Here is a 7,786-nt window from a genome sequence, read left to right as displayed (position 1 = left end):
TCCAAGGTGCGGCGTGCACGTTGTCGGAGCCCGGTTTGCCCCGGGTGCGCACCTCGCCTGCACCTTGGCCGGGGTGGGCACCTTGGCTGGGTTTGCCCAGGGTGCGCTCCGAAGCGGGGTTACTGGAGCGCCCCCTCTTTTTTTGTCAGAGCGTTTGGTTGGGTTTCTCGCATTGGCTCTTCCCAGGCCCGGTTGTTGGGTGCGCTCCCACCCTGGCGCGCGCGAGGTTGGAAGTTGGGTTAATTGCCCGGGCGCGCACCTTCGCCAGGGTGGGCACCTTGGTGCGCACACCTTGGCTGGGCTGCGCACCAGGGCGGGCTCAAGATGGCACCAGCATTCCCTTTTTTTCACTATCTTTCAAAACGGAAATTTTAAAATCTCGTTTTTTTTTGCCTTTTATGGAAATTAGTGAAGGCATCGCATCAAAGGTGCGCACCTCGCTGCCCACCTTGGTGTGCTCCGAGGTGCCCACCACGGTGCGAACCCGGGAGCGCCCCGATGTGTGCTCCAAGGTGCGGCGTGCACGAAGTCGGACCCCGGTTTGCCCCGGGTGCGCACCTCGCGTGCACCTTGGTGCGCACACCTTGGCTGGGTTGCGCGCCCTGGTGGGCACCATGGTGCGCACCAAGGAGCGCTCCGAAGTGTGCTCCAAGGTGCGCCGTGCACGAAGTCGGAGCCCGGTTTGCCCCGGGTGCGCACCTCGCGTGCACCTTCGCCGCGGTGGGCACCATGGCGTGCACGAAGTCGGAGCCCGGTTTGCCCCGGGTGCGCACCTCGCGTGCACCTTCGCCGGGGTGGGCACCTTGGTGTGCAGACCTTGGCTGGGTTGCGCGCCCTGGTGGGCACCATGGTGCGCACCAAGGAGCGCTCCGAAGTGTGCTCCAAGGTGCGGCCTGCACGAAGTCGGAGCCCGGTTTGCCCCGGGTGTGCACCTCGGGTGGGCACCTTGGTGCGCATGCCTTGCCTGGGCTGCGCACCAGGGCGGGCTCAAGATGGCACCCGCGTTCCTTTTTTTTCACTATCTTTCAAAACGGAAATTTTAAAATCTCATTTTTTTTTGCCTTTTTCTGGAAATTAGTGAAGGCAGCGCATCAAAGGTGCGCACCTCGCTGCCCACCACGGTGCGCAACGCCGGTGGGCACCCGGGAGTGCTTCGAAGTGTGCTCCAAGGTGCTGCGTGCACGTTGTCGGAGCCCGGTTTGCCCCGGGTGCGCACCTCGCGTGCACCTTCGTCGGGGTGGGCACCTTGGCTGGGTTTGCCCCGGCTGCGCTCCGAAGCGGGGTTATTGGAGCGCCGCCTCTTTTTTTGTCGGAGCGTTTGGTGGGGTTTCTCGCATTGGCTCTTCCCAGGCCCGGTTGCCACCCTGGCGCGCACGAAGTCGGAAGTAGGGTTAATTGCCCGGGTGCGCACCTTTGCCAGGGTGGGCACCTTGCCTGGGCTGCGCACCAGGGCGGGCTCAAGATGGCACCCGCGTTCCGTTTTTTTCACTATCTTTCAAAACGGAAATTTCAAAATCTCCTTTTTTTTTTGCCTTTTCTGGAAATTAGTGAAGGCAGCGCATCAAAGGTGCGCACCCGGGAGCGCTACGAAGTGTGCTCCAAGGTGCGGCGTGCACGTTGTCGGAGCCCGGTTTGCCTCGGGTGCGCACCTCGCCTGCACCTTGGCCGGGGTGGGCACCTTGGCTGGGTTTGCCCAGGGTGCGCTCCGGAGCGGGGTTACTGGAGCGCCCCCTCTTTTTTTGTCAGAGCGTTTGGTGGGGTTTCTCGCATTGGCTCTTCCCAGGCCCGGTTGTTGGGTGCGCTCCCACCCTGGCGCGCGCGAGGTTGGAAGTTGGGTTAATTGCCCGGGCGCGCACCTTCGCCAGGGTGGGCACCTTGGTGCGCACACCTTGGCTGGGCTGCGCACCAGGGCGGGCTCAAGATGGCACCAGCATTCCCTTTTTTTCACTATCTTTCAAAACGGAAATTTTAAAATCTCGTTTTTTTTTGCCTTTTATGGAAATTAGTGAAGGCATCGCATCAAAGGTGCGCACCTCGCTGCCCACCTTGGTGTGCTCCGAGGTGCCCACCACGGTGCGAACCCGGGAGCGCCCCGATGTGTGCTCCAAGGTGCGGCGTGCACGAAGTCGGACCCCGGTTTGCCCCGGGTGCGCACCTCGCGTGCACCTTGGTGCGCACACCTTGGCTGGGTTGCGCGCCCTGGTGGGCACCATGGTGCGCACCAAGGAGCGCTCCGAAGTGTGCTCCAAGGTGCGCCGTGCACGAAGTCGGAGCCCGGTTTGCCCCGGGTGCGCACCTCGCGTGCACCTTCGCCGCGGTGGGCACCATGGCGTGCACGAAGTCGGAGCCCGGTTTGCCCCGGGTGCGCACCTCGCGTGCACCTTCGCCGGGGTGGGCACCTTGGTGTGCAGACCTTGGCTGGGTTGCGCGCCCTGGTGGGCACCATGGTGCGCACCAAGGAGCGCTCCGAAGTGTGCTCCAAGGTGCGGCCTGCACGAAGTCGGAGCCCGGTTTGCCCCGGGTGTGCACCTCGGGTGGGCACCTTGGTGCGCATGCCTTGCCTGGGCTGCGCACCAGGGCGGGCTCAAGATGGCACCCGCGTTCCTTTTTTTTCACTATCTTTCAAAACGGAAATTTTAAAATCTCATTTTTTTTTGCCTTTTTCTGGAAATTAGTGAAGGCAGCGCATCAAAGGTGCGCACCTCGCTGCCCACCACGGTGCGCAACGCCGGTGGGCACCCGGGAGTGCTTCGAAGTGTGCTCCAAGGTGCTGCGTGCACGTTGTCGGAGCCCGGTTTGCCCCGGGTGCGCACCTCGCGTGCACCTTCGTCGGGGTGGGCACCTTGGCTGGGTTTGCCCCGGCTGCGCTCCGAAGCGGGGTTATTGGAGCGCCGCCTCTTTTTTTGTCGGAGCGTTTGGTGGGGTTTCTCGCATTGGCTCTTCCCAGGCCCGGTTGCCACCCTGGCGCGCACGAAGTCGGAAGTAGGGTTAATTGCCCGGGTGCGCACCTTTGCCAGGGTGGGCACCTTGCCTGGGCTGCGCACCAGGGCGGGCTCAAGATGGCACCCGCGTTCCGTTTTTTTCACTATCTTTCAAAACGGAAATTTCAAAATCTCCTTTTTTTTTTGCCTTTTCTGGAAATTAGTGAAGGCAGCGCATCAAAGGTGCGCACCCGGGAGCGCTACGAAGTGTGCTCCAAGGTGCGGCGTGCACGTTGTCGGAGCCCGGTTTGCCTCGGGTGCGCACCTCGCCTGCACCTTGGCCGGGGTGGGCACCTTGGCTGGGTTTGCCCAGGGTGCGCTCCGGAGCGGGGTTACTGGAGCGCCCCCTCTTTTTTTGTCAGAGCGTTTGGTGGGGTTTCTCGCATTGGCTCTTCCCAGGCCCGGTTGTTGGGTGCGCTCCCACCCTGGCGCGCGCGAGGTTGGAAGTTGGGTTAATTGCCCGGGCGCGCACCTTCGCCAGGGTGGGCACCTTGGTGCGCACACCTTGGCTGGGCTGCGCACCAGGGCGGGCTCAAGATGGCACCAGCATTCCCTTTTTTTCACTATCTTTCAAAACGGAAATTTTAAAATCTCGTTTTTTTTTGCCTTTTATGGAAATTAGTGAAGGCATCGCATCAAAGGTGCGCACCTCGCTGCCCACCTTGGTGTGCTCCGAGGTGCCCACCACGGTGCGAACCCGGGAGCGCCCCGATGTGTGCTCCAAGGTGCGGCGTGCACGAAGTCGGACCCCGGTTTGCCCCGGGTGCGCACCTCGCGTGCACCTTGGTGCGCACACCTTGGCTGGGTTGCGCGCCCTGGTGGGCACCATGGTGCGCACCAAGGAGCGCTCCGAAGTGTGCTCCAAGGTGCGCCGTGCACGAAGTCGGAGCCCGGTTTGCCCCGGGTGCGCACCTCGCGTGCACCTTCGCCGCGGTGGGCACCATGGCGTGCACGAAGTCGGAGCCCGGTTTGCCCCGGGTGCGCACCTCGCGTGCACCTTCGCCGGGGTGGGCACCTTGGTGTGCAGACCTTGGCTGGGTTGCGCGCCCTGGTGGGCACCATGGTGCGCACCAAGGAGCGCTCCGAAGTGTGCTCCAAGGTGCGGCCTGCACGAAGTCGGAGCCCGGTTTGCCCCGGGTGTGCACCTCGGGTGGGCACCTTGGTGCGCATGCCTTGCCTGGGCTGCGCACCAGGGCGGGCTCAAGATGGCACCCGCGTTCCTTTTTTTTCACTATCTTTCAAAACGGAAATTTTAAAATCTCATTTTTTTTTGCCTTTTTCTGGAAATTAGTGAAGGCAGCGCATCAAAGGTGCGCACCTCGCTGCCCACCACGGTGCGCAACGCCGGTGGGCACCCGGGAGTGCTTCGAAGTGTGCTCCAAGGTGCTGCGTGCACGTTGTCGGAGCCCGGTTTGCCCCGGGTGCGCACCTCGCGTGCACCTTCGTCGGGGTGGGCACCTTGGCTGGGTTTGCCCCGGCTGCGCTCCGAAGCGGGGTTATTGGAGCGCCGCCTCTTTTTTTGTCGGAGCGTTTGGTGGGGTTTCTCGCATTGGCTCTTCCCAGGCCCGGTTGCCACCCTGGCGCGCACGAAGTCGGAAGTAGGGTTAATTGCCCGGGTGCGCACCTTTGCCAGGGTGGGCACCTTGCCTGGGCTGCGCACCAGGGCGGGCTCAAGATGGCACCCGCGTTCCGTTTTTTTCACTATCTTTCAAAACGGAAATTTCAAAATCTCCTTTTTTTTTTGCCTTTTCTGGAAATTAGTGAAGGCAGCGCATCAAAGGTGCGCACCCGGGAGCGCTACGAAGTGTGCTCCAAGGTGCGGCGTGCACGTTGTCGGAGCCCGGTTTGCCTCGGGTGCGCACCTCGCCTGCACCTTGGCCGGGGTGGGCACCTTGGCTGGGTTTGCCCAGGGTGCGCTCCGGAGCGGGGTTACTGGAGCGCCCCCTCTTTTTTTGTCAGAGCGTTTGGTGGGGTTTCTCGCATTGGCTCTTCCCAGGCCCGGTTGTTGGGTGCGCTCCCACCCTGGCGCGCGCGAGGTTGGAAGTTGGGTTAATTGCCCGGGCGCGCACCTTCGCCAGGGTGGGCACCTTGGTGCGCACACCTTGGCTGCGCTGCGCACCAGGGCGGGCTCAAGATGGCACCAGCATTCCCTTTTTTTCACTATCTTTCAAAACGGAAATTTTAAAATCTCGTTTTTTTTTGCCTTTTATGGAAATTAGTGAAGGCATCGCATCAAAGGTGCGCACCTCGCTGCCCACCTTGGTGTGCTCCGAGGTGCCCACCACGGTGCGAACCCGGGAGCGCCCCGATGTGTGCTCCAAGGTGCGGCGTGCACGAAGTCGGACCCCGGTTTGCCCCGGGTGCGCACCTCGCGTGCACCTTGGTGCGCACACCTTGGCTGGGTTGCGCGCCCTGGTGGGCACCATGGTGCGCACCAAGGAGCGCTCCGAAGTGTGCTCCAAGGTGCGCCGTGCACGAAGTCGGAGCCCGGTTTGCCCCGGGTGCGCACCTCGCGTGCACCTTCGCCGCGGTGGGCACCATGGCGTGCACGAAGTCGGAGCCCGGTTTGCCCCGGGTGCGCACCTCGCGTGCACCTTCGCCGGGGTGGGCACCTTGGTGTGCAGACCTTGGCTGGGTTGCGCGCCCTGGTGGGCACCATGGTGCGCACCAAGGAGCGCTCCGAAGTGTGCTCCAAGGTGCGGCCTGCACGAAGTCGGAGCCCGGTTTGCCCCGGGTGTGCACCTCGGGTGGGCACCTTGGTGCGCATGCCTTGCCTGGGCTGCGCACCAGGGCGGGCTCAAGATGGCACCCGCGTTCCTTTTTTTTCACTATCTTTCAAAACGGAAATTTTAAAATCTCATTTTTTTTTGCCTTTTTCTGGAAATTAGTGAAGGCAGCGCATCAAAGGTGCGCACCTCGCTGCCCACCACGGTGCGCAACGCCGGTGGGCACCCGGGAGTGCTTCGAAGTGTGCTCCAAGGTGCTGCGTGCACGTTGTCGGAGCCCGGTTTGCCCCGGGTGCGCACCTCGCGTGCACCTTCGTCGGGGTGGGCACCTTGGCTGGGTTTGCCCCGGCTGCGCTCCGAAGCGGGGTTATTGGAGCGCCGCCTCTTTTTTTGTCGGAGCGTTTGGTGGGGTTTCTCGCATTGGCTCTTCCCAGGCCCGGTTGCCACCCTGGCGCGCACGAAGTCGGAAGTAGGGTTAATTGCCCGGGTGCGCACCTTTGCCAGGGTGGGCACCTTGCCTGGGCTGCGCACCAGGGCGGGCTCAAGATGGCACCCGCGTTCCGTTTTTTTCACTATCTTTCAAAACGGAAATTTCAAAATCTCCTTTTTTTTTTGCCTTTTCTGGAAATTAGTGAAGGCAGCGCATCAAAGGTGCGCACCCGGGAGCGCTACGAAGTGTGCTCCAAGGTGCGGCGTGCACGTTGTCGGAGCCCGGTTTGCCTCGGGTGCGCACCTCGCCTGCACCTTGGCCGGGGTGGGCACCTTGGCTGGGTTTGCCCAGGGTGCGCTCCGGAGCGGGGTTACTGGAGCGCCCCCTCTTTTTTTGTCAGAGCGTTTGGTGGGGTTTCTCGCATTGGCTCTTCCCAGGCCCGGTTGTTGGGTGCGCTCCCACCCTGGCGCGCGCGAGGTTGGAAGTTGGGTTAATTGCCCGGGCGCGCACCTTCGCCAGGGTGGGCACCTTGGTGCGCACACCTTGGCTGGGCTGCGCACCAGGGCGGGCTCAAGATGGCACCAGCATTCCCTTTTTTTCACTATCTTTCAAAACGGAAATTTTAAAATCTCGTTTTTTTTTGCCTTTTATGGAAATTAGTGAAGGCATCGCATCAAAGGTGCGCACCTCGCTGCCCACCTTGGTGTGCTCCGAGGTGCCCACCACGGTGCGAACCCGGGAGCGCCCCGATGTGTGCTCCAAGGTGCGGCGTGCACGAAGTCGGACCCCGGTTTGCCCCGGGTGCGCACCTCGCGTGCACCTTGGTGCGCACACCTTGGCTGGGTTGCGCGCCCTGGTGGGCACCATGGTGCGCACCAAGGAGCGCTCCGAAGTGTGCTCCAAGGTGCGCCGTGCACGAAGTCGGAGCCCGGTTTGCCCCGGGTGCGCACCTCGCGTGCACCTTCGCCGCGGTGGGCACCATGGCGTGCACGAAGTCGGAGCCCGGTTTGCCCCGGGTGCGCACCTCGCGTGCACCTTCGCCGGGGTGGGCACCTTGGTGTGCAGACCTTGGCTGGGTTGCGCGCCCTGGTGGGCACCATGGTGCGCACCAAGGAGCGCTCCGAAGTGTGCTCCAAGGTGCGGCCTGCACGAAGTCGGAGCCCGGTTTGCCCCGGGTGTGCACCTCGGGTGGGCACCTTGGTGCGCATGCCTTGCCTGGGCTGCGCACCAGGGCGGGCTCAAGATGGCACCCGCGTTCCTTTTTTTTCACTATCTTTCAAAACGGAAATTTTAAAATCTCATTTTTTTTTGCCTTTTTCTGGAAATTAGTGAAGGCAGCGCATCAAAGGTGCGCACCTCGCTGCCCACCACGGTGCGCAACGCCGGTGGGCACCCGGGAGTGCTTCGAAGTGTGCTCCAAGGTGCTGCGTGCACGTTGTCGGAGCCCGGTTTGCCCCGGGTGCGCACCTCGCGTGCACCTTCGTCGGGGTGGGCACCTTGGCTGGGTTTGCCCCGGCTGCGCTCCGAAGCGGGGTTATTGGAGCGCCGCCTCTTTTTTTGTCGGAGCGTTTGGTGGGGTTTCTCGCATTGGCTCTTCCCAGGCCCGGTTGCCACCCTGGCGCGCACGAAGTCGGAAGTAGGGTTAATTG

The sequence above is a fragment of the Cryptomeria japonica genome, unplaced genomic scaffold (assembly GCF_030272615.1).
Source record: "Cryptomeria japonica unplaced genomic scaffold, Sugi_1.0 HiC_scaffold_20, whole genome shotgun sequence".
Taxonomy (NCBI): Eukaryota; Viridiplantae; Streptophyta; class Pinopsida; order Cupressales; family Cupressaceae; genus Cryptomeria; species Cryptomeria japonica.
This window is presented reverse-complemented; position numbering follows the sequence as displayed.